This window comes from Vicugna pacos, chromosome 20 (genome assembly GCF_048564905.1).
Source record: "Vicugna pacos chromosome 20, VicPac4, whole genome shotgun sequence".
In the NCBI taxonomy this organism is placed as follows: Eukaryota; Metazoa; Chordata; class Mammalia; order Artiodactyla; family Camelidae; genus Vicugna; species Vicugna pacos.
This window is the reverse complement of record NC_133006.1, coordinates 5,678,517-5,704,851: the sequence shown is the minus strand read 5'-3', so window position 1 is coordinate 5,704,851 and position 26,335 is coordinate 5,678,517. Positions and strand designations below refer to the sequence as shown.

Genomic DNA, 26,335 nt, shown 5'->3' with positions numbered 1-26,335 from the left:
ATCTTAAAAGTATACAAATTTTTCATAGCTGTTGTCTTTTAATCTGAATCTGAGTTTCTTTTATACTTTTGTAGGGGTACTTTTTTGTGTACTTAATGTTTAGTACATAACTTCAAAGTTACGCTCTTTTTAAGCTGTACTGATTACAGTGTACACCAAGTCCAGCCTTTCCTTTTGTGTTAAAACTTGTAATTATTTTCTGGTATAAGTAATTTTTATTACTGACTCCCTGGAGTTACCTACACAGGTATAATTCAGTTGTGTCAACATTTGGGAAGACTTAAATATTAACTGTGGTTTTATTAAATGAGGCAGTTTATGAAAACACCAAGCATAATCGGCGTTCTTCCTCTTCTCTATTTGTGTGTGTGTGTGTGTGTGTGTGTGTGTGTGTTCTATCCTCGGTAACTTAGTGTTTTTGCACAGTTTCCTGACTGTTTAGTAGTAGTTACCACTGTGACTTACCCTGGACTGTGAGGTACGTGCAGGTAAGGTCAGTGTCCCACCACTGAGAGTCTCTGTGGCGGATGCTCACGTCTGCCTGTTGGTTGGCAGTTCCCCTTCTTTTATTAAGACTGGTTTTGTTCACTCCTCTCTCTCGACATTTTGAATAGCACTTCTTCGTGGGAGGCAGGCCTTTACTTTTCAGGACATTGGGCATCTCACCCACCCAATGCCAGTCTTGGTCCCCTGGCCCCAAGACGGCCACACACATCACCGTGCATTTCAGGAAGCTCGTGGTACTGTCTCGAGCTGATACTGGCTGTTTCCTTCTCCTTCCAAATTCTGACTGAAAGTATAAGCAACTGTTTGAGGGGGTTTTTGAGAAGAGTTTTCAGTGGAAGGAGGGTATAGCTCAGTGGTAGAGTGCCTGCTTAGCATGCAGGAGGTCCTGGGTTCAATCCCTATTCCCTCCACCAAGAAACATATACATAAAACAAACAGAATTGCTTCTCCCCTGTCAAAAAAAAAAAAAAAAGAATGAATGAAAAAAGTTTTCCTTGCTGGTAAAAATGATCTGAATTTTTTCCTACTTTTTCTGGGCAGAAGATGGAGTATCTAAATATGCCGAGATTAAAGATATAAAACACTATGATTTTCTAAGTTAGTAATTCACTTTTTTCAACAAATTGCACTGAATCTTTATATTGGTAAAAAATATAGCATATGGATTTTGAATTCCTTTCTCCTATCTGACCTCCTGCTCGTTCTTTCTTGCTTCAACATACAGTTTAAAAATATATATAATAATTTTTTAGAATTTTGAAACAATCAGAAACTTACAGAAAAATTGCAGATAAAAACAGTAACTTTTCCCCTAAACCATTTGAGATTAAGTTCCCAACCTGATACCTCATCACCCCCAATACTTACGTCCTGCAAATAAGGATGTCCTCCCACGTTACCTCAGTTTAGCTGTCAATGAGAAGTTAGTGTCAGTACGTGACAACCACCTAATCCTCAGACCCCGTTCAGGTTTCACTACTTGTTTCAATCATGTCCTTTACTTCAAAGGGACCTAACTCTTAATCACATGTGCTACTTACGTATGTCTTCTTAGTCTCCTTTGGTCTGGACCAGGGTCTTAGTTTCTCCTTGACTTTCGTGACTGTCACTTTTGAAGATTACAGGCTGGTTATTTAAAAAATAAAGTCAAGTTCCCACCTTGAGCAGGAATATCGTAGAGGTGATGCTGTTCTTTGCACTGCATCCTAACAGGTGACACATGGTTTGGATTCATCCCAGTTCCAGTGGGTTTTATCACAGGTTATCCCAATCTGTGGTTGATAGGGTTTTGTTTTCTTTCTCTTGGTTATGACTAATACTGCTGCTTGGAACACTCTAGGACATCTTTGACAGACACATTTCAGTGGGTTACAGGGCTAGGAGTGGAGCTGCAGGGTGTAGGGCACGTCAGTGTTCTGCTTTAGTGGACTGGGACTCTAATGCATTTGTCCTGCTGGCCTGTGGGTTGAGGAGAGTTCTGGCCTCAGTTTCTTTGGGTTGAAAGAAGAGGGACAGTGACTTGCTGCCTCAGGCTGTGCTTGGCTTTCTCCTGGGTCGGTCAGGGCCAAGTCTAGTTGAGAGGTTGTCCTTATCATGCAGGAGAGGGGATGGAGTGTGTCGTCTGGGAAGCTTTCCCGACTCCTGTGCACAGCTGAGGGCTGGGAGGAGGGAAGGGGTTTCTTTCCGGGCTGTGACGATGGAGCCATCTAAGCCTCTTACAGTGGTTTCTTGATTACTGTCCTTCCCGGTGAGGAAGGTTTTGCCCTTGGAGTATGTAATTGAAAACTTTGGAAATATTCTCACAGGATGAGAAGAATTGCCCTAAAGGCTTAGAAAAAGGTATTTTAATTAGCGCTAGAGGGTGAAATAAATGGTGCTGGGGGAAGTCTTAAGTTGATAGAAGAAATTTACCCCAGGTGATATCTGAACGCTTGTTTTTAACCTTGGATCGTGTGATTTTTATTAGGATGTAACAAATCTGGCTTCTGAACATGCTGTAGGGCGAGGTTGGGCATTGTGCTCTCGTTTGATGAGAACCCTTTCCTCACCCTGTTGATCCCTTGAGACTCCGCCTGGCACCACTTCCTCCAGGAAACCTCCCTGAGCCCAGGATCGTGTTGAGTGTCCCTCCTTTGTGCTCGCACAGCGCCCTGCATTCAACCAAACCACAGTGGAGTTATTCCGACTAGTGTTTTTCTCCTCAGCTAAAACGTAAGCTCTTTGAGAGGCAGGGGTTGGTCTTAATTAGCATTTCTGTTTGGTGTAACACAGGGTCAGTGCTCAGCAACAGTTTGTGGAGCTGACAGTTACTATAATAACAATGATGGCTTCCGCTTGTCCACGTGTAGTTTATGCCTTATCTCATTGGCTCCGCACCCCAGGCCTCTGACATAGACAGGATGACAGCGTGCACTGTGCAGACCAGGAAAGAGCCGCTCAGAGAGCCTAAGTGATTGGTCCTGCGTTTTGTTGGCCAGGGTCTGCTGGGGCCATGGCTGGGCCTCGGGCTTTCTGACTGTGCCCCCTCGGGTCTTCTGCTGATAACTGTGCCTTTGCGATGAGTTGTATTATCCGAGGATTTAGATCCTCAAACTCTGAGTATTAGGGTCCAGTTACAGAGCAGGCAAAAAGGGTGAATTTGGAGCCGAGATGTAATCAGTTGATGATCAGTTAGGGAAAAGAGCGAGGGGAAGATACATTTCTTTGCTTTCACATAACAGTTTGAGAAGCTTTAGCCAGTTCTTTCAGTTAATTGTTTTTTTAATAACTTTTTGTTTGCCCACATGTTGTTTTCGGTACTAGGAGCACAATACTTAACAGGAGAGAGGAAATTTCTTCTCTTACAGAGCATATATTCTAGTGGGAGGTAGACAGTGACCAAGGAAGTGGACAGTAACGATATGACAGGGCGGAGCCAGCTGAGCAGGTGTCCAGGGAAGTGCATTCAGGGCAGGAGTCACGATGCCGAGGCCCCGGGGAGGGAAGGGCAGCGTTTTGGCGGAATGAGGAAGGCGGGTGCAGCTGGAGGGGAGTGAGCTTGCTGTGGGCGGTACCCGGGGAGACGGCGGCGGCTGCGCGTGGGACTGGGAGTCGACCAGGGTGGGGAGTTTGATGTGTAGCCTAAAGCGGTGGAAACCCACTGGATGGTTTTGAAAAAGGGATTGATATGACCTGATTAATATTTAATGTAGGTTATTGTGGCTGCTGTTTGAAAACCACTTTGGAAGGATGGAAGTGGAAGGCCATCTCCTGGTTTATCACTTTAATCTAGATGGTGGCTTGCAGTAGGGTGGCTATGGTGGTTATGGTCCAGAGAGGTCCCTGGATTTCAGTTACTTGTTTGAACTGTTGTTCATATGACAGATTGGGTGTGAGAGAAAAACAGGAATCAGGATGGTAATGGTAGTGATGCTTAAACTTAGTGAAAACTTAGTATTTGCCAGGTGCTCTTCTAAATGCTCTGTGTGAGTTAGCGCATTTACTCTCCATAGTAACCTGGTGAGCTGGGTACCACCGTCACTCTCAGAGGTGTATAGTATCTTTGCCCAGGTAGTGATGCCTTTTACTAGGATGTGGAAGACTGTGAGAGATGTCCACAGAAGAAAACCAAGAGTTCTGCTCTGATCACGTTCAGTGGGAGGTGCTGAACTGTCATCCGAGTGGAGATGGCAGGTATGAAGTTGGGCTTACATCTGGGTTTCTGGGGAGGATGAGTGAAGCCATGAGACTGGGGATCACGCAGGAAGTCGTGGGAGGAGGAAGCCCACAGCTGAGCTCGGGTTTCCACACGCCGCACTCTGTGTCACTGGTGGGGCATGCTTGCTTTGTTTCTGAAAAATGGGATAGTTTCTTAAGTTGTAGCTGAATGTCTTTAAGATAGATTCTTTTTCTTACATGGTGTGACTAATTTCACTTTCTGTTTGTGAGATTCATTATTAGAACGTGCTGGTAAAACTTTGAAAAACAGACTTTCAGAAAACATGTATACACTTCTCATTTAGCTGCAGAAGGAAGGACTTTGAGAAGCTCCCTAGCAAACACTGACAGTGAGGAAGCAGCTCTTTCTTGGAATCTCAGAGCAAAGTAAGGATTTTCTTTTTTTTGAAAAGGATATTCTTTTTCACCTTTCTAGGATAGTAGTTGAATCTGTGGCTCACCAAGTATTTGTTGCTTTGGAAAAATATTCTTTGTAGGCTCTTGATCAAGTAATTTGTATTTCTGCAGAGCTTAGAATCCTCTTAAATCTTTTATCCTCTTTTTAAAAGCAATGTTCAGTTTAGTTCCTTAAGCTGTGGTTAAACATAATTAATTTTCTTGAATGGTTACTTACTTCATAACCGTTCTAAGAATCTTCCTTGTCTTACTTGTGTCTGTCTAGTTGATTTCCTTGCGTTTTGGGATTGATTAGTATGTCTTTTCTAATATTACGTCCCAGTTATTTAATGTTATTTTAAAGTGATTAGAACAGAACAGCCAGGGCTGCTGCTAATCCTTCACCTCTGCCTTTGCTCTCAAGCACCAGCCCATCATTCTCCCCGGTGCTGAGCCTGGGAAGCAAAACGTTGCTGTTGAAAGCCATGAAACTAACAGCAAGAAATCACGCATTTTGGGGGAAAAATACGCATCCTCTTTTTACTTTGAGACACGCTTGTTGACTAAGGGTGCTACGCTGAACTTGGTCGTTGCTTTGTTTGTGAGATACTGGTTTGTTGAGCCCTTTATGATGTCGTGTTTGCAACTTGTTGTCTAGTCAACATTTATCAGGTTTGCTACATCGGGCCTGCGTAGTGCGGGGAATGAGAAGTCTATGGGATGGGACCCTGGCCTTCAGGAACCCTCCTGTGTAGTGGGGGGAGCTAAAATGTACGCTAAGGACTCAGTGACTAGGTTGAAAATGGGGAGTGTCCTGAGAGTTGTGTCACCTAAGCTCAGGGAATTTTGAGAAAGTATAGGGCTGACACTGGCTTTAAATGATTTGACTGTAAGGAGATGAACAGTTTGCAGAGAGCGTTAGAGGTAAATGGTTCTGTGCTGGAAAGCTTGGGCTGTGTTTGGGGGATGGTTAGCGGTTTGTTTGCTTGGATTCAGTGCCTGTGAAGAGTAGATCAAATTGGAAGTTTGAGTTTGAGGATGCTAGTGGTTTGCAAACTTTCTGAATGCTCTGCCTTAGTTAAAATCTTACATATCTCTAATATACAGATGTAGACGTTAGAAATGGGGGGTTTTAAATAAGAATTAGGAAAAATAAGAATAGGTGTTTGATTATTTCTTTCCCCACCTCAGTAGGTCATCTTGTATGATTCACTTTGGAAACCCTTTTTATACACTTGCTGGTGTTATCACTGGAGATGTGTTCCAGCAATAGGGACGTGAGGCAGAGCTACTGGGAGAGAAAAGGATTTTGGTATTGGGTGTGTTGACTGGATTAATAGGACATGCTAGTAGATTTGGGTTGGAACTCAGAAGACTGCTTAGGACACAGATTTGGGAGTCACCTACATGGTTGTGAAATTTGAAGCCAAGCCACTGGATGCAAATTCTAAGGAGTAAGAAGAGTAAAGAGAGATGAGGACCGAGTAACCAGACTAGGTATTTTAAGGGTGGGTGTGGGGTCGGGCAGGTGTAGTGAGTTGAATCCTACAAATGAACAAGTCATTTGAGTCTTGGCATCTTTCTCTATATGCATTTTATTTTAGAAAATGAAGCTTTTAGGACCATTCACAGAATAGAATTGAATCAAGTTATTGCTTTAGTGAAATAGTCTAAGTTTTTGATAGAATAGGTTTCATTCACTGAAAAAGTCAGTTTTTTGTAATATATAAATAAAATTGCTTTAAAAATTCCAAATACATTTTGCTATAATTTTTCAGGTGTTCATTTGAATGGGCTAATTCATGTGAAGAGTAATACTTTAGGGTTTTGATTTTTCTTTTTATTTCTCCCTGTGGTGCTTAGTACAGTTTTGCATTTTGTGTTTATGGGAAATTATCGGTGGCAAGAATTTTAATGATTCACTTATTTCAAGTTTCCTTGGCTTTCTAATGGCTAGCAAACGTTAGCAGCACACAGACACGGACTTCTTAGAGCAGGAAAGGATTTCAGAATTGCTGTGGTGACCATTTGTGTATCCTGCCCTGTTTCTTGGCAGTTAGAACCCAAACTGGAGGTCCACAGGTATCAGTGCACATGCTGCTTTGTCCTCTTTCTTTTGCAAGCTCTCAGGAAACCTCACCAGTCAGGCCTCTTCATTGTGCCTGTGAAAGCTGAGCCTCAGAAAGGCCTGATGGCTTAGGGACCCTCAGGCAGCTGTCAGAGGAGGAGCAGGCCCTTCACGGTGGGTCTCCCCTGACTCAGGTCTGCTGGGTACCTGGTAGGAGCTGCAGGTGCGTCTCTTCTCCAGCGTGGCTGAGAGAATGAAGTCAAACGGGGCCGCACTCCAGTATCCGGTTTAAGAGGAGCGAGTGATGATGTGTGCGAAGCGCGGCGCGCAGAGCGATTCTGGAACCTCAATGTGAACGCTGGTCCCAGGGCGGTCGTGGGGAGCGGGGTGCCGCGGTCCTCGCAGGGTTAACGTTGCTGCTCTTTTGACAGTTTTTCTTTGGACTGTGCGAGCTGGGAGTTTTATATTTTGTCTAGAAACTTATGACGCAGCGTAAACCAGGTTGGAAGTCTGGCTCCCTTGAGAATAGCAGCTTCATTTTTCATGGTTGAACTCGCTCTCTGGTTTTTGTGGTCACCTCTGTGTCGTCTGTGCACCCTTCCCCCATTCACAGAAAAATGCCCCCCTTCCCACTCCTTGATAAACACTCCTGTTCCTCAGATCATGCATTATATTTAAGAATTATAATTGCCCCTTTTGGAGCTTCAGCCCAGATTGGCTAGAAAATACTTAGTATTTTTGCACACTTACTTATAGTGTTTTTCCCCCGCTGAGCTGCATTGCTTTCATTGACACCTGAGTGCACCGAAACACACGTTTTTTTTTTAATCCCTGTTACTCACTTGTGATGAGAAAATATCTGCAGATTCGGTTGCTAGGAAACAGCTGAATACTGAAATAGTATTTTGGGGGGAGGGTACTTGTAAATTCAGTTCTTTGACAGTTCTCTTCTCATAGAGGAAAAATTTATTCAGTCACTACAAAGAAAGATGCATCACCTGTTAGTTTTCCAATTTAAAAATTTTGCACAGGAAGAACTAGGAATACAAAAAATGTTCCAGGATTGATTAAGTGTTGAGAGTGTAATTTTTTTAACAATGACTGGACATGGAGAAGTAATGATTATGTGTACATCTTGGAGTTTCAGTTTCCTTAAGTTTTCTGATTCATCATTAATGAGAAAGAATGAGAACAAGACCCCCCCACCCCTCCCAGAGGAATTTAAACCAAAGTAAAATATTGTATTAATTAATCCAACTTTGTCTCATAGAAATAGGATTGGCCAATCCTGTATTAAATAACCTGGGTTTGCTTTTTTCTCATCTGTGACACTTAATAATTGTGTGCCAGAGAAAGAATAAATATTAGAAAGAAGTGTTTGGTTCTATGTAATCAGTTGGCTTTCTTGTGTAACTGACTCTCATTTGTTTTTGTCATAATTATATAATGTTTAGAAAAAGATCTTTATTCAAGGTCAGTACAGTCACTTTTTGTGAGTATTCACTACGTGCCAGGCAAAAACCAGAGGACACAGGCATAGGTAAGCTTTCAGGTGCTCGGAATGGTTGGGGGGGCAGCAGTGGGGCAGGGATGTAAACCACCCTCGTCCACGGTGATGGGTGGAAGAGCAGTGTGTCCTGGGCGCAGAGGCGGCGTAGGAGGACTGCAGGGAAGGCTTCAGGGAGGGGCCAGCTCCCAGCTGAGTTTCGCTGGGCTCTTTCTTAGGTGCAAACAGTCCTTTGACCTTGTCTTTTTTTGGGCGGGTTGGGGAGGGAAGTGAGGGAGGGTTGGGGATGGGGAGTAAGACCAGTATTAGTTGTCTTCATTTTTAAGTTCCCTCTTTGTTTCTTCCTTGTCTGGTGTTTCTCTTCCCAGCCGGCACCATTCAGGCAGGTGAGTCCTGTCCATATGCCAGTTTCTAATTCTGTTTCTCCAAATTTCACTGCTTGTCTGTTTAAAATTGCACACATACATCTGAGGAACTTGTCGGGGGGTGTGGAATCCATCTTCTGATTTACGTGCATTGAGAATCTTTTATCTCAGAAATGGAAATCTTATTAAGGCTTTATGTCTTAATCCAAGTGACAGAGAGAGAACTCTGAACTCAAGTAGGCGGCATATAAACCAGAAACTAAAATTGGAGTGGGGCAGAAAATATTGTCTGCAGTGTTTGAGGCGAGTAATGTGTGAGTTCAAAACAAACAAAAACAAATGAAAATTGCCCCAGTCTGGTTGATACTAGAAATAATCAAGGATTGATAGAATTGAGAATAACTAAATGCACAGGTTTGGTTTTCCTTAAATGTTTAAAAAGGCTAGTGCCTTTTTGTGTTGGAGTAAATGTTTGAGACTTTTGCTGCTTGTATAAATCCCTTTTTATCTTTAATAATTTTATACTTTTGGGGCATGTTTTAAAACATGATATTACGTGAATTTCAGCATTTTCATGCCTACATTTTAAATTAGAAACCTGCCCTAGAGTTATGAGACTTTAATGATATGGAAAGCACTTACGCTCTGGTTTAAAAATATTTACCATTGTCCTTTGAGCAACTATGCTTTTGTTCGTATGTCTTTGTTGAGTTGCAAAGCATTTAGGTGAACAGTGGGGTTATAATCTAGCAAATAGAGATGAAGCGGGAAACAGATGGAGAAGGCAGATTTCTTTCTCACAGATTTGGAAACAGAGTAACAAACAAGATTGGTAACCAGGATATTATTCCATCCAAAATTCCACAGTTATCATATTGACTATTAAAGGCTACAATAATGGAGAGAAGGTGAAATAGTATGCAGTCTTTGAGGAAAAAACAAATGCAGTTTTGGATTTTGTCAGGCTAGCTATAATCCCAAAGAAAGAGAATAATAATTTGCATCTATAGTCTTTTCTTCCACGCAGCTTTAAAGCTTTGTAAGTGCATTTTCATTGATCCTTCGGACTGCTTTTGAGCTTTGTTTGGAACATTAAGAAGGAAATCATCTGTAATTCTTGAGGATGCTTAAAAAACACGTACTGAAAGTCATAGAAATGACTGCTTTACCTTGACGGCTTCAGTGTTTTATGTATTTCTGCTCTCATTTTTTTTTAACACTTTGGTTCAGGAATTTATCGTTTGGGAAACGTTTATCAATTGCACTCTGTGGGTTAGCCCTGAGGCAGTACGAATGCGCGCGCGTACGCACACAGACACACACACAAATACACTTGAAGCTGTTTTCCCCTTCAGTTTCACGTGATGCTGAATCATTCTTTTAGGTCCAGGGCCTCTGAGCTTTACTTATTTTAGCCGGAGAATTGGCCTGCTGGGTTATGGGAGTGGTGGTAGTGGTTAGAAGCAGGCTTCTCACTTTTTACCGGGCACTTACTGATGCCAGACGCTGTTAAATTTGTTACACGCGTTGCTGATTTAGTCATGTCAGTAGTGAATAAGGTGGTTAACTAGCTTGGTTTTTGCAGATCGGGGAACCGAGGCTTTGGGAGGTCGAGCAGCGTACCCAGGATCGCAGTGCTGGTTAGTCGCTGAGCCAGAGTCCGTGGCGATCTGTAGTGATGTTTTCCTGTTTGTGGGAAGCGGCACAATGATTCCTTTTTCCTTTTTGGATCATTGTTGATTAATGTAAATGTATCAGTCAATACCTTTACTGTAGAGCAACGGTAGGACTGGGAATTTTACTAGTTGGGAATATTTCAAGCAAGTAGCTTAAGATTATTTAACTAAAGTGGGAGTGCTTTTCTTACCCATCCTGAGATCGGAGTTTGCTCATCGAACTGCAGTGACTTGACAACGTTGGGGCTTGTCTCTTAATTCCCTTACACCCCCTGAAGTTGATTGCCCCCGCGCTGCAGGGTTCCTGGCCTCTTAGCTTCAGTTACCATGTCTTCATTAGAAAGATCAGCTACTTCTGCTCCTCACTGGGGGGTAGGGGGTGGGGTGGGGATGGCGGGTGCATGCTTTCCCAGAATCGTTATCCCTTATTCCTCCTCCCGAGCAAAATTCTGTCTTTGGCCAGAAGTGTGTCTCATGGATCCTTTGTTTGGGAGCGCAGATATTTTATTTCTTTAGCCACTTTTGGTAGGAGCAGGCGAGGATGTGGGCGATGGAGAGTTTGCCACAAGATTGATAACCTTTGTGTCTAGATGGGATGACATGTACTTAGATTGGAAGAGGATGCTTCTTTTTTTTTTTAAATTGAGGTATTAAAAATTATGGCATAATTGACATATTGGTCTCAAGAGTACAGCAAAGTGATTCAGGATTTGTATATATTGCACAATGAGCGCCACAGTAAGTCCAGTTAACACCCGTCACCGCATACAGCTGTTTATTTAGTTTTTCCTAGGATGAGGACTTCCTTGTTCTCTAGGAAAGAGGGCTTTCTAAGTGTGTGCCTGGCAAGCGTGAGCTGTATTCCACAGGGGATGGTGGACTCGGCGGCAAGAGTACCGCTGATGACTTGAGGGACCGCACCTCGTGCTCAGCTGCGTGGGCTGGTGGTCTTCAGCAAGTTGAAGGGTGGAGAGGGCTTTGCAGGCAGAGGAGCTCGGAATTTATTTTCGAGAGAAACTGGATTGAGGGAGAGAAACTGACAAGCATGTGTTGAGTGCATGTGCCCCTTGTCTGTACTGGGGACTCAGTAATAAAGTGCTAGCCATTCTTTTTTTTTTTTTTTAAAGCAGGTGTTTTTGCATTATTTATTTAGCAGGTGTTTTTTAGCAGGTAGAATTATTGCTCGAATACTAAATCCCAATTGGTTACTCTCTGGAGAGGTGGAGTGAGGGCGGTCACTCTCTGGAGTGATGAAGTGAGGGTGGTCACCCTGTCTGGATACTCTTGGAAATGGATTGTCTCTGATCCTTCCTGCTTTCTTGTTCCAAGTTTCCATGCGTGGCTGTAGAAGGTAGCAAAGGAAGGCAGAAAAACACCCTCTCTGTTATAACTTAGTGTCCTCTGAGTTTACTCACAGAATAAGGGAAGAGTCTACAGATGGTGGAGGACATTGCAACAAATACCATATCATTGTTGTCATTTGCTCTGTTGGGCCCGAGTGCCTGGCTGGTGACAAGGTGGCCTTTGTCTGTATCAGTTACCCTGTTAGTATATCCTCACTTAAAAAGAATAAGTTTCTTTCTTTACAGTTCTTTCATGTTAGATTGCTTCATTGGCTAAGGTCTCTTAATTCATTACTGTTTTAGAGCAGGAACTTTGTAGTGTCTTTGTCTTTTGTTTTTTTTTTTTTGACAAAATATGATATGTTTTATACCAGCTTGATCTTCGGTGTGAAAAGTTCAATAGGTATTCTTAACTGTTCAAACCGTCTCTCCCTGTGTCCTCACCCCCGCTTTCTGTACCCACCCCATGTCTTACATCCCATAGAGTCATCTTTATCCCTTACAAATTGCCTGAGCTTTCAGCTCCACGTTTTCTATCATTGCTTCTCTCATCCCTATTTTTTTTCCAATTTTTAAATTGTGGTAAAATACACGTAACATAAAATTTACTGTCTGAACCGTTTTTAAGTGGGGCGTTTATACCTGGTTCTGAATGTCCTGCGAGCACAACCCCCATGCACTGACCTTGCTGCTGCTTTTTCTATTTCTGGCGCAGAACCCCAGTTGTTGTTTTTAGCTTGATCACAACTTTTCCTCTTTTATTTTTGCGGCCAAATGTAACTTAAGATTCCTTCAGTCCCAAGTTGTAATTTCTCCATGTACTGTTGCTAAAAGTACATAATGCATGAAGGATTTTTCAAAAATCTGTGAGTGGTGTTTGTTAACTGGACTAGCCAACAGTTTGACATTTATTTTTGCCTTCAGTTAAGTTCTCAACTTTTAAGAATACCATATAGTTGAAGCCATTGTTCTATTTACAAAGAAAAATGTCTGTGTTACATAGAATATTGTAAGTATCTTTTTAAAAAAATATGGTGTGGAACTTGAGATTTCATATTACAGTGCCAGTCGGTTCAGTGGCCCTCTTGCATCATTGTTTATTATGTTGCTAGAATACTTCAGCACGTTTTAAACTCAATTCATAATTCAGGTTCTTGGACATGAATCCATTGTCCAGTGTATATAGACACACATACACACACACACACACACACTCCAGTTCTGTTTTTTAAACTTTTTCCCTCATAACTGTGCTAGTTTATCACAGTATTATGGTAAGAAAGATGAACACTTTACAGGAAGATGGATAGACAATGACATGTAGTTTAATTTTGGACTTCAGCTTAGATGATGTCTGTTGCTATATTAATATGTAGGTCTTCATGAAAGAAACATCCACACATTGATTACATCTTACTTTTGGCAGAGAACTGTTGAAGATTTAGGAGAAATTTGAACGCCGTAGTTTAAATTGAAATGCCCTTCTTGCTTCACTGTAAGCTTTGTTGGTAGAAAACTGTTTCTGTCCTTTATATGCATGGTGGACTATTTTCTCTTTCTAGGTCACGTCTGGAAATTGTTAAAACTCTTATCCCAGTCGTGTGTGTGTGTGTGTGTGTGTGTGTGTGTGTGTGTCCCTGTGGGAACAGTGTTAGTGATCTTCTTTGTTCTTATTAGTCTGTTTGCTGTAACTGTGCTTAGCATTTCCCTTTAAGGCCATCCTTGGCGTCTGAGGCATTGAAGCTGACACTTTGTTAGCAAATGCCTTACAATGGGGCCTCCTTTTCAGCAGCTGGGCCCCAATTCACTTAAGAATCCCTCACTCCTGGTTTCACAATCCTGTTCTTTAAAGATCACATATACTTTCCCCATGACTATCAAACAGAAGCCATCAAACAGAATAGAAACTATCTGAAATAAGAGTGTAGGTTTTTTTAATTGTTAAAGATTTGCAGAAGCATATTCTTGGAGAATAAGTAGTAAGATCAGAATTACATGTGCCTACATCGTACCTTAGGTTGGTAATACATGCAGGTTATATTTTCAGTGTGTATGAGCGGTATTTTTTCTTTTTAATGATTGTTTTCCTTTTCTTTTTATGAGATTGGAGCCATGCTTTTTATAAGTATTATGTTTGAATTTTTGAACTGGCATTATTGAGGTATAAATAAGATATGTAAAATTCATCAGTTTTATGCGTACGATTGGATGAGTTTTGACATCTGTGTGTGGCAGTGTAACCATCACCACAATCAAGGTATGTAATATTTCCATCACTCCCCCAAATTCCTGGTCCCTTAAGCATTTAATCCCCTCCTCTTGCACCTGGCCTTGGGCAAACACTCACCTGCTTTCTATCATGAAAATTTTGTTGGTTTAGAATTTCACATAAATTGAATCTTATCAGTATGTATTCTTCTGTGTTTGGCTTCTTTGCTATGCACTATATTTTCAGTATTCATCTATATCACTTCATATATTGGTAGTTCATTCCTTTTTTTTAATTATTATGTAGTATTTCACTGTATAAATATACCACAGTTTGTTTATCCCATCCCCACTGGATGGACATTTGGATTGTTTCTCGTTTTTGGTTGCTATGAATAAAACTACTGTGAACGTTTGGATAAGTATTTATGAGTGGGATTTCTGGGTGTATGGTAGATACGTTTAAGGTGTGTTTAATTTTATGAGAAACTGCCAAACTGTTTATGCAGTGGCTAGAATCTTCTGCATTCCCACCAGTAGTGTATGAGTTCCAGTTACTCTGCAACAAGTTGACATTATCAGGGTTTTAAATTTTCACGATTCTGGTGGGTGTAGGATGACATCTCATTATGCTTTTAATTTCCCTAAAGACTAATGATGTTGAACATCTACTCAGTGCTTATTTGTGATTCATGTATCTCCATTGATAAAGTATCTGTTTGTATCCTTTTCTCCTTGTAAAGACTGTGTTTGTCTTCTTGTTGGGTTTTACGAGTTCTGTATATATTCTGCAGATAAGTTGTTATGTGTATATATGTATATAATTTTCTCTATATAGAATTGTCTGTAGACACAGAAAGAATTATGCATGTATACACATATCCATATGTAAGAGTGTGTGTGTGTGTGTGTGTGTGTGTGTGTGGTTTGTGAATATTTTCTCCCGGTATACACTTCCTTTTTATTGTTTTAAAAATATCTTTTGAAGAGCAAAAGATTTAAGTATTGATGAAATCCATTTTATCAGTTTTTTCTTTCATGATTTATTTTCCATCTAAGAAATATTTGCCTCTCAACTATACTTCAATTAAAAAAAGAAATACTTGCTTAACCCAAGGACAAAAAAAGAATTTCTCCTGTATTTTAGAAATGTTATAGCTTTAGCTCTTATTTAGCTCTGTGATTCATTTTGGGTAGATTTTAAGAAAGGGTGTAAGGTAAAGGTGAATGTTCACTTTTTTCCATATGAATTTTCAGTTGTATCAGCGCCACCATTGGTCTTTTCTAGATTAGATTAGCTACTCTAGTTAGATGGCCTTGGCACCTTGTTAAATCATCTGATCGTGTAAGCATGGGTGTATTTCTGTGCTTCTGTTCCATTGATGCATATGTCTGTCCTTGTAACACTGTTACCCTGTCTTGATTACTGTAGATTTATGATAAGTTGTGAAATCAGGTAGTGTTAAGTGTTTCAACTTTGGTCTTTTTCAGAATTGTTTTGGCCCCTCTAGGTCTTTCTATTTTCATATACATTTTAGAATCAGCTTGTCAGTTTCTACAAAGAAATCTGCCAGAATTTTGATTGAGATTGCACTGAATCTATAGATCAATTTGGAGAGGATTGATATAATGATATTGAGTCTTTTAATCCATAAGCATTGTATGTATCCAATTTATGAATGTTTTTAAAATTTCTCTTTGCAGCATTTTGTAGTTTTCAGTGTAGAGGTTTTTTCACATATTTTAATTTATTTCTTAGTATTTTATGTTTTTGATCCTTTATTAAAGAGCATTATAAATTTTTTTCATTGTCAGCTGTTTTGTTGCTAGTGTATGGAAGTAGGATTGATTTTTTAATATTTGTATCTTGAAATTTTGCTAAAATCTCTTAATTGACCCCTTGGTATGTTCTTTAGGATTTTCTGTATAGATGCCCATGTAGACTATGAATAAAGACAGTTTTACTTCTTTGCTTCCAATCTCTCTGCTTTTTATTTTTTTCTTGCCTATTACACTGGCAATATATGTATCTAACTGAGACCAAGGTTTTGCTCAAAATGTCTACCCTGAGTCTTCCTGTTTTTAAGACTTTTTTTTAGGTTTACAATGAAATTGACAGGAAGGTGCAGAAATTCCCACGTACCCCTTCTCCACACACATGCATAGTCATTATTTTTATTTACCAGAGCGGTACTTTTTTGTTTTAAACTAAGGGTGAACGTACACTGACACATCATAACCCCAGAGCCCACAGTTCACCTTAGTCTTGCCTCACCTGTTGAGTAGTCTTTTATATTTGGGCAGGTTTTCCCCATGTAAGTTTAACCCTGCTGACGCAGGAGTCAGTCTCACCAGTATAGAAGACTGTACTCAAATTTTCCTCCTCTTTATAGCCAGATCAGAGGCGTATGACAGACTGGTTACACTTACTGCCCGCAAGACTTTGATTAGAACTGAGGAGGCAAGATTCCGCGTGGCTTCCACTTTGCTGGTGGGGGTGGCAGGTGGCGGCAGGGGCTCCCCAGTGGCTGCAAGGTGGATTGTGGGGAAGACCGCTTCCGGATGACCCTGTTTTGTGGCAGGATTCGGACATTGTTCCTGGAAGGTTAACTCTAAGCATCTGTCTTCATCTTCCCAACAGTCTTGTGAGGTGCCCAGTGGCCTCTTCAACTCCTTTTCTGTTCATCAGCCAGGGCCAGCGGCTTCTGTGTCCCACCGAGAACCACAGCTGGACTTGGCTGGGAGGTAAGGCAGCGGTGCGGACAGGGCTTTGATACCTGCTGGGCGTCCTCCGAGTCCACCCAGTAACTGGTTGCAGCTGAGCCTGTGGGGGTCCGCCGATCAGTGCCCGCCGCTGAGTAAGAGTGAGGAAGGCTGCGGGTCGACCCCACATCCACCCGGACTCATTTTATATTGTGTTCTGGGGATGAACTGGAGGCGAAATGGAGAATATCTGTGGTGAGTATTGGTTTGTTCCAATGTTGTGTGTATGGAACAATGATTTTAGTTTGGGACGTGTTTAGTTTGAGATTCCAGTAGAAACACTCACTTTTGGGGCTGTCTGGCATCTAACTGGAGACGCAGTTCTGGCATTTAGAAGGGAGATGGGGATAGAAGTGATTTATCCACCTAACAGTGACTTCAAGGCTCTGTCGAAGTTGGGGGAGAGCCGCGTGGAGTGAGGAGAGAGGCGGGGTGAGGGCAGATTTTGGGAATGTGCAGGTCGGGGGAAGAGCCTGGAATGAAGTGTTCTGGAAGGATGGATCAGCGCTTGAAGGGTGTGCTCCTGAGGAGCTGAGGGAAGGTAGGGGAATCCCAGTTGCAGACAAGGCGTAAAGACTGCGAAGAGGCTGTTGGTGTTTCTGGGACTTTGGAGAAGAGCCTTAGAGCAGCCGAGCGAAGGACGGAGGTCAGGCCTGCACCAACAAGAGGTGAAGTGGAGGGTCCCGTCGCATTTTGTTAGACAGATCTGGAGTCTAAATCATAGGTGCTGAGGCCGGAGAAGAACCCCGTAGCCTTTGTCCTTAACAACGTTTTTATCCGGGTAGTTGTTGAGTTCGTCTGAGTAGTTACCCCGATGTATCAAATCCTCTGGTTTTAATGAGGCAGCAGTGCACTGGTGTGGAAAACTTGGGCAAATACTTCGCTTTACGATTTTAGCGTTTGTTAAACCTTCTTATGGAAGCTGTAAACAAATGCTAGAGAATTTAGCTGTGTGTGACATCTGTGTTTTTGTCGTGAGTGTACGGTTTGCTCTTGTAAGTGTCGCAGTGATCACTGTTAACAGTCTGCCCTCGCTCTGCATTTTTGCCGGACTATTCGGTGGTTGCTATTAGCGCTCTTTCCTTTCTTCCTTTTTGTCTTTGGAAACAGAGACCTCATCATTGCTGAGTGAGAAGCTTGCCTGCTGTCATTGGTTACAGCTTCTGTGGCTCCAGATTTTCCTTTTTCTCCTGTACTTTGAAGTGCTGTCTTTTTATATTTTCGTTTTCTCTAGTTTAAAGAGCTGTCTCCTCATGTTTGATATTGTGATGGAATTATCTGCTCAGAATGAAAGTCTATGCTCCTTGAATTCTGGCTTCAAAATAATCATCTAGAATAGATGTAAGATCCTGGAGCAAGATGAAGGGTGCGGAGATGCCAGTCTTCATTTACAGAGGTTTACTATCAACAAGCCTGGAGCTTGGCTTGTACCAGTCTTACAAATGTGTCCTGCGTTGTAATTTAAGCTCTGGTATTTTACCAAACATACAGTTCAACATTTACAGAACCCTGTTTTTTTGCTTTAACTTACGTAGTCAAATAGAAGACATTAAATTCAAAAAGTGTTTCTTAAAATAAAGATTTATTTGTACGTTCTATCATTATTTTTGTGCAGAGTTTTAAAAAATTAATTGCAGTTCACTTTTAATATATGGAAAATGATCTGAATATTATTACGTATCACAAAACTTTTAAGAATTCTTCAGTGCTCACGTTCAGAATCTAAGCCCTTCTATAAATTATTCCTTTATGTAAATGAAAGCTTAAAATATCTTTTAGTTATTGGTTTTTTATATGACATAACCCAGGCAGCATGTGCAGTAAGTGTAATCTCACATGACCCTAGCGATAGATCTATTCCTGTCCGTGTCCCTAGGATGAAGAAAGTGAGGCCCAGTGAAGTTGACTTGCCACTTGGGTGGTGTCTGGTGAACAGTGGCTGTCTTCTAGGGATTTTGAATTCCTAGCCTGATATTTGTTTTGTTTTAATAAACTATTCTAGCAGAGGTGTTTATAAGATAATTCATATAGTCTAAGAAATTAAGTTTTTTTCATGCTTTTGTCAGTAGCTGTATTGAGTATGCTGACTACTGAAATTTAGAATTGTGCAACCAAGCTGCTGTGTATATTAAAAAAACACTTTAAAATCACTTTATTAGAACTCATATGTCAGAATTCAGTGGCAGTAATACATTTACATTTTTTTCTTGAAGAAATTTGTTCCCCGTGTAGTGTATAGCTCGTCTACAAACGACAGTGTTCTATGCTGAACAGGTTTTTTCCTAGGTACAGCAGAACTCCCTTTACACTGTGACCTTTCAGGATAGATTGGCGAAGAGCAGAGAAGGGTTGGAAAAACAGTTTTTTGCAGATGACTCTTTGGGATGCTCCGCTGACTTGAAATTTTAAACAGTGAAGCTAAAGGACCATGTTGAAGCACAAATGTTTCAAAATGATGATTAATGGTGAGCTTGTCTCTTGGAATTCACGTCAGGCACTCTTGTTTCCAGTGTCGGCCCAGAGTCCTTCCTTGTAACACAAATGGATGATTTTTATAACGTGCGCGTACAAGGTTAGTCTAGTAAGGCGGTAATTTAGCAACACAATAAAAGCCTGGTGTCCTTTGTCTCTCCTTTCACTTTGCAGTTGGCTTGTTAGCCTATCAGAAAACTTACTCTCATTTCTTCATTAATCTTATACTGAGGTATTGAGGAATTTTCTGATAATTTTTTTTTTTTGTCTGAGAGGTTCTAGGTTTAGGAACTTTTTTTAAATTGACTTATAGTCAGTTGACAATGTTATGTCAATTTCTGGTGTACAGCACAATTCTGCATACATGACTGGAGCTTGGATATCATACATGAATATACATTTATTCATTTTCATATTCTTTTTCACCATGAGCTACTATAAGATATTGAATATATTTCCCTGTGCTATATGGTATAAACTTGTTATCTGTTTTACATGTACCGATCAGTATCTGCAAATCTTAAACTCTCAGTTTATCCCTTCCTGCCCCCTCCCCTCTGGCAACCACAAGTCTGTATTCTATGTCTGTGAGTCTGTTTCTGTTTTGTATATAAGTTCATTTGTCTCTCTTTTTTTTTTTTTAGATTCCACATATAAGTGATCTCATATGGTATTTTTCTTTCTCTTTCTGGCTTACTTCACTTAGAATGACATTCTCCAGGAACATCCATATTGCTGCAAATAGCGTTATGTTGTTGGTTTATGTCAGTTTATGGCTGAATAGTATTCCTTTGTATAAATATACCACATCTTCTTTATCCCGTCATCTGTTGATGGGCATTTAGGCTGTTTCTATGTCTTGGCTATTGTAAATAGTGCTGCTATGAACATTGGGGTGCAGGTGTCTTTTTGAATTAGGGTTCTTTCTGGATACATGCCCTGGTGTGGGATTGCTGGGTCATACGGTAAGTCTATTTTTAGTCTTTTGAGGAATCTCCATACTGTTTTAGGAATGTATTTTAATAGACTTTTATGTGCTTTTGCATAGTTCATCATTATTCACATAAGCTCGTGTGTAAGCTTCATTTTAGCCCCAGGAGCTGAGGCGTGCCACAGTGACAGTATGTAAACTTCATCAGGATCAGTCAGGTGATGGTTGACACCCCAGGGCAAAATGCGAGACAACACAAACTGTGCAGTAGACGCTGGCGCCCTGAATGGGGTTGAGGAATTCGAACCTTGACGTTTGAAACAGTGTGAGTGCAGTGGGTGAGGCTATGGCTAAGTCAGGAAGCTTGAGGGCAGCAGAGTTGGGTTCTGGTAGAGTGCCAGCAGTGAGCGGGCAGTAGGATCTAAGTTAAAGTTCAGGGCTTAAGACGTGTCACTGTCAGGTCCTTCTGAGATAGTTACGGAGAAGCAGCAAACTACGCTTGGTGTGTGCAAAGCCAGCGGAAGCTTCACGTTGCCTTAATAACCAGTTCAGTGCCGACGGACTAGGGCTGTCTGGTGGCAGTCGCTCCCGGACTAATGCTCACTGCGGGTAAGGTGCAGGTTAGTTCAACTAGTCAGTCGTCCAGGTAGTGCCGGAGCTCAAAGGGTCCGTGTCTGAAGGTGCACTCACGCCTTTGGCTCTGTTTGGAGCTCGTGTGTGTGTGTGTGTGTGTGTGTGTGTGTGTGTATGCGTATGCGTGTGTATGTGTATGCGTGTGTATGTGTGTGTGCATGCCCATGCTGTATGCATGCCTCTGGGTGCACCTGGCGGGGTGTGTGTGTGGATCCCACCTGCAGGGTTTCAGCTTGATTGAAGCTCTGTCAATACTCTTGAAGCTTTGTTCTGAACATTTTCTGACACCTTATTTCTTAAGAGTGGCATTCTTCCTTTTTGATTTTGGGCTGACCAGAAATCTTGGTCTGTGAGGCCAGCTGTGGGTGGATGGGTGCAGAAGTAGAAATGGGTGTGTCTTAACCACCATGGATTGTGAAATTCCAAAACAAAACAAACAAAACACGGATTTAAATTAAACATCAGATACTCCCAGAAAGTAGATTCTTTCTCTGTTTATTTACTCAGGTCAGCTCTCTAGGGTTTAACTAAAAGACCAAGACAAATTCTTGTTTGCCATAACCACATCGTACAGTGCTTGAAGTAGTGTAATTTATTAATGTAAAGATTGTAAATGCTTCTTAAATTTTAAGCATCAAAAGGAGAGATTAAACAAAATTCAGTCTGGCCAAAGAAAAGCAACCAGACTTTAAATATTTAGTTAATTATATGAGAACAGATGTAAAAGATAGGAGTAAGTGCCTGACTCCAGAAGATGACCTGAGAAAGTGCTAAGATAAAGGTTTTTAAACTTGTAATCTGTAACAATGGATCAAGGACAGAGATCTTTGCAATAGCTTCGTTAAAAGACTCCATCAAATTGGGGAAAGTTTTATATTAAGGAAATAAATTACCATTAAATAAAAGAAATGCTTAAATAGTAATTCTGATCTGTAATTTAAGGGGATCTTATTTATGCAGAATAACACATTAGAAAGACTGTCAAATTGGAGAATTCAAATGGGAGAGATTGGAATGTGCATTTCTGACTTAAGTTTTTGCACCTGATACTACAAATACCTTTTTGGATCCGCAAAGTCTTAATGAAAAAGTTACTGTTAATTTTGATGCAGACAATATAATTTGAGACAACTAAAATATACTATTAATTATTAAATAAATGAGTCTCTTTAGATCTTTTATACATATGCAAATAAATTCTATTCAAATAACTAAAACAGCCTTGAATCGTGTTCCCTCAAGTATAAGGTAGAGGAATAATGAATGAATGAATGAATGAATGAACAAACATACATGCACATAAAACATTGTTTTTCTTGGTTAAGTAGGTTACTATAGATTTTACTTAGGAGTAGCTTTGACTTTTCAAGCTTACCTCACATAAAATATGTACTGTGTCTTTTTTTTGGTCTGATTGTGTGTTTAATTATATTTTAATTTCCTTTCTTTTTTGAGCAAATGATTAATATTCATTTGATTTGGATTCTAGACACATTTTTTTCGTGGAAGTATTTTAAGTTGTTCATAGTGTGGTTTAATTTATCATAACATTAGACACTTGAAATGTTACTCAAAGTCTAAAACCTCCTTCAAGCATGTGAAACATTTGGTCAGCATAAAGTTTAATGATCTCTTTAAAGATCAGACAAATAATTCTCAGAAGCTAGAAATCATTAATAATCTGAGTAGCGATGAGGGTCATTTAGGAATACAATTCCACGGTGCTTTGGGAGGCCGAGGACCTGACGAACAGAGAAAGGCAGACACAACAGTGTGTCATTGCTCTCAGAAACAGTGAACCTTTTTATTAATTCACTTTCTCTCCAATGGTCATTTGAAGTGTTTTCAAATGGATGGAAATTCAGAGTGATAGAATCTTGGAGTCAAATTAAACCTTTTTGTGCCCAGAAGGGACCCTGAACCTAGACTTCAGAGTCAGAGACCAGTTTCCTGTTATGAAGGAGACTTAGAACCTACGTCTGCGTGGACAGCTGGCTCAGCGCTTCTTTCGTGCAGGAAACGCAGCTCACACAGGGTGTGAGAAGGTGGATACAGAGGCTCATGTCGTGTTTACTCGTATCTAATTTACATAGAATGGACTTCATACATTTAAAATATTCAGGTTTCTAACTTTTGGCAAAAGTGTACATTCAGGTAACCACATGCCCAGACGCAGTATAGAACCTTTCTGTCTTCCCCGAAAATGCCCTGGTGCCCTTTTAGTCATTCTTTTCAGCTCTCCGCCCCAAGCAACCACTGAGTGATTTTGCATATTATCAATTGATTTTGCTTACTTTTGAGTTTTATGGAAGTGGGGATCATACATTGGTGTCTGGTTTCTTTTGCTCAGCAGGATGCCTGCATGATTCACCATTTGTTGTGTTTCCTTCCTCTGTATTGCTGTGCAATATTCCGTTGTGTGAATATCCCCAAATGGGGAAGAGATTTGGATGTTTTACAAAGGCGTGTCTACTAATGGCCTATGAGTATGTGAAAATGACCCTTTGCATCAACTTGAAAGCAAGCTGACCATAACCGTACGTGGACTTGTTCATGAATGTAGGAGTTTTATCCATAATGTCTCCAGTCTGGAAACAACCAAGATGCCTGCCAACAAGTGCACAGATGAATACATTCTGACACAGATTTGCCTTTGTTTTGTACTTGAGGTGTGTCCTTGGCTAACTTAGAAACGTGTAGAATTTCCGGAAATGTAATACAGAAAGATTGTTGAAAAAAATAGCCAGGCCTTTGTTAAGCCAAAAGCTATGAGAGAATCTTATTTCATTTCATTCCTAACACGTTAAAAACCAGTGGCTCTCCGCGTTGTGTACGTGACCTGGAAGAAGCCAGAGAACCTGACTGAAAATGTGGCCCAGCCACGTTCCTGTCTGACCGTAGTTCCCCTCTCCTGGGTTAGAACCGAGCTGTCCAAGCATGTGCTCACCCTGGCACAAACTGGCTTAAACAGGGAAGTGGTCTGTTGTGATTCCTCTCACATTGCTTCAGTCTCAGATACTGTGTTACAAGCTTTCTTACTTTCCACATTTCATAAGTATTTAATATGATGTAGGAATGGGTGTGTCAAGAAGTATTAGATTGTCTTTTATGTATGTATGTATGTATGTATTTATTTTGGGGGTGGGGAGGTAATTAGCTCTATTAAAAAATTTTTTTTTAGGAGAAGGTACTGGGGATTGAACCCAGGACCTCATGCGTGCTACGCACACACTGTACCACTTGAACTTACCCTCCTCCCAGATGGTCTTTTAAATCAAAAACTTTCCTGGAATTGTATTTTAACTGTATCACTCAATTTTCAGCCTTATTGAATGGTGAAGTTATATCAGTGTTGTCTGTAGTTATAATCTCATTTGGTTTTGTTGATTTATTTATAAATGAAATTAAGCTGCATTATATGAATTCATTAAGGATGATGAATTGAGAGCCCTATTAGGAATACTTTCTCCGATGGTAGAAAATTGTAAGGTCAGAAGTCAGAATTCCTGGATCTTTTACATACGGTTGATGTATTGTAATGCTGCTTTTTCTTGAAATAAGAATACTATAAATTTGAACCTTATTCTTATAAATGAATCTTTGCAGAGTAACTGCAGATTTCAAGCTGTTTCAAATTAATTTAAATTTGTGTGAAAAACTCAGATAGTGATTGTTTCCTCGGGGCTTTCTAGGACTCCTGTGGCTACATCTAGACAGTAGAGATTAAAAACTAACTTTAAAAAGATTGTATTAAGTGTGTGGCTTAATTTTAGACGATTAGAATGAATGTGTGTGTGTATATATATTTTTTTAAATTGAGGATTATTTATGCCCTGATTTTCTTTAAGAAAAATTATACACACAACAAGTGTGTTAAACCTGTCAGTGTCTTACTGCTGAAGTGTAATCAGTTACTCTCCAGTGATTGACTATGAGTCAATACAGAGACTTAGAGTTGTTTACTGTTCCTCTCCACCATTGTTTCTAAAATTAAATCTAGGGAGAATGAAGTTAGGCAACAGAAATTGGTGTGAAATTGCTCTTGAAATCCTGGGCTGTTTATTTCAAGGTATATTATTCAAATCCTAACATAAAGATGTTTTGAAGAAACATAATGAAACCATTGATAATCTTTGCCTAAAACATGGATTTTCAAATATTTTTCGCAAGGACCCCCTGTTCAGGTTTTCCTCAGCCACTTGGCAGCATTCCCAAAACATCGTGGCAGGTCTCAGGTGTTTGCGATGGGCGCACCCTAATATTGTTATAGTTTCTTTTGGGGGTATGTGGAGGGCGGGCAGGTGCTTGGCAGCCGTGCTACTAAAAGCATGGTTCTCCAGAGTCCCTGTGAGCCATGAATATATATTTTTAAACTTTGTATTTAGAAATGAGTTTAGACTCTCATGGAAGTTGCAGAAATAGCACGGGGAGTCCTATTGTACTGCAGAGCTATACTGTAGAGTCCTGGTGCCCTCCCCACAGAGCTTTCCCCGAAGGTAAGACCTTACATAGTGGTAGCACTATGTCAGCTAGGCTGCAGACCTTTTTTCAGATTTCACCAGTTTTTACCTGTACTCTTTGTGTGTGTGTTCTGTGAAATTTTACCACATGCATTGAGACTTGGAACCACCATAGTCAGGATACAGAACATTTCCATCACACCAAAGACACTTCCTCATGCTGCCCCTTTATAGAAACACCTTCCCCCCAACCCTGGTAACCCCTGATCTCTTCTCCATCACTGTAATTTTGTCATATTGAGAATGTATACTAGTGGAACCATGCCATTTTCAGCTTTTTTGTGTCTCCCCAAAATTGATATGTTGAAACTCGAGCACTCAGTACCTTGGCATGTGACTGTATTTGGAAGACAGGGCCTTTAAAGAGGTGATTGAATTAAAATGAGGTTGTTTGGATGGGCCTTGATCCAATCGGACTCTGTCCTTGTAAGAAGAAAAAAAACTGGGGCACACAGAGAGACACCAGGGGTGCACGTGCACAGAGAAGAGACCATGTGAAGACAGTCCTGCCAGCACCTTGACTTTGAACTTTTAGCCGCCAGAACTGTTGAGAAAAATAATTTCTGTTGTTTAAGCCCATCAGTCTGTGGTATTTTGTTATGGCAGCCCAGCCAGCTAATACACACACAGCCTACAGCCTTTTCAGATTGCGTTCTAACTGAACGTAATTCTCCGTCCAGTGTGTACAGCAGTGCTCTCCTGTAATGGCTGAGTGGAATTCCACTGTGCGGACGTCCCACGGCTTGTCTGTGCGTTCACTCGTTCAAGGACACTGGGTTGCTTCTAGTTTTTGGCCCCTCAGAATAGCGCTGCTATGAATATTCATGTCCAGGTTTTTGTGCAGACGTGCTCATTTCTCTAGTGCAAACACCCGGGAATGAGATTGTAGAGTCATGGGTGACTGTATGTTTAACTTCATAAGAAACTACCTAGCAGGTTCCCAGAGTAGCTGAAGCATTTCATGTGCCCACGGGCAACGTGTGAGAGGTCCGGTTGCTCTGCATTCTTACCAGCACGCGATATTGCCAGCATTTTTCATTACAGCCATTCTCCTAGGTACGTGCTGGTCTCTCATCACGGTTTTGACTTGCCTTGCCATGATGGCTAACGACGTTTCAGATCTTTCATTTACTCACTGCCAACCCCGTGTCCTCTTTGGTGAAGTAGTGGTTTCTTTTAGCTCAGATGCGGAGCATTGCAAGCCTAGAGTCAGGGCCAGAAGTTGACCTTGAGGGCGGGGATAAAGATCA

At 40.9% G+C, this 26,335-nt stretch overlaps 1 protein-coding gene across 2 annotated transcripts in view; it reads left to right on the top strand.

Moving 5' to 3' along the window:
* PRIM2 (DNA primase subunit 2) overlaps window positions 1-26,335 on the top strand; it is a 215,376-nt gene that overhangs the window by 38,260 nt on the left and 150,781 nt on the right. The window lies entirely within an intron of this gene.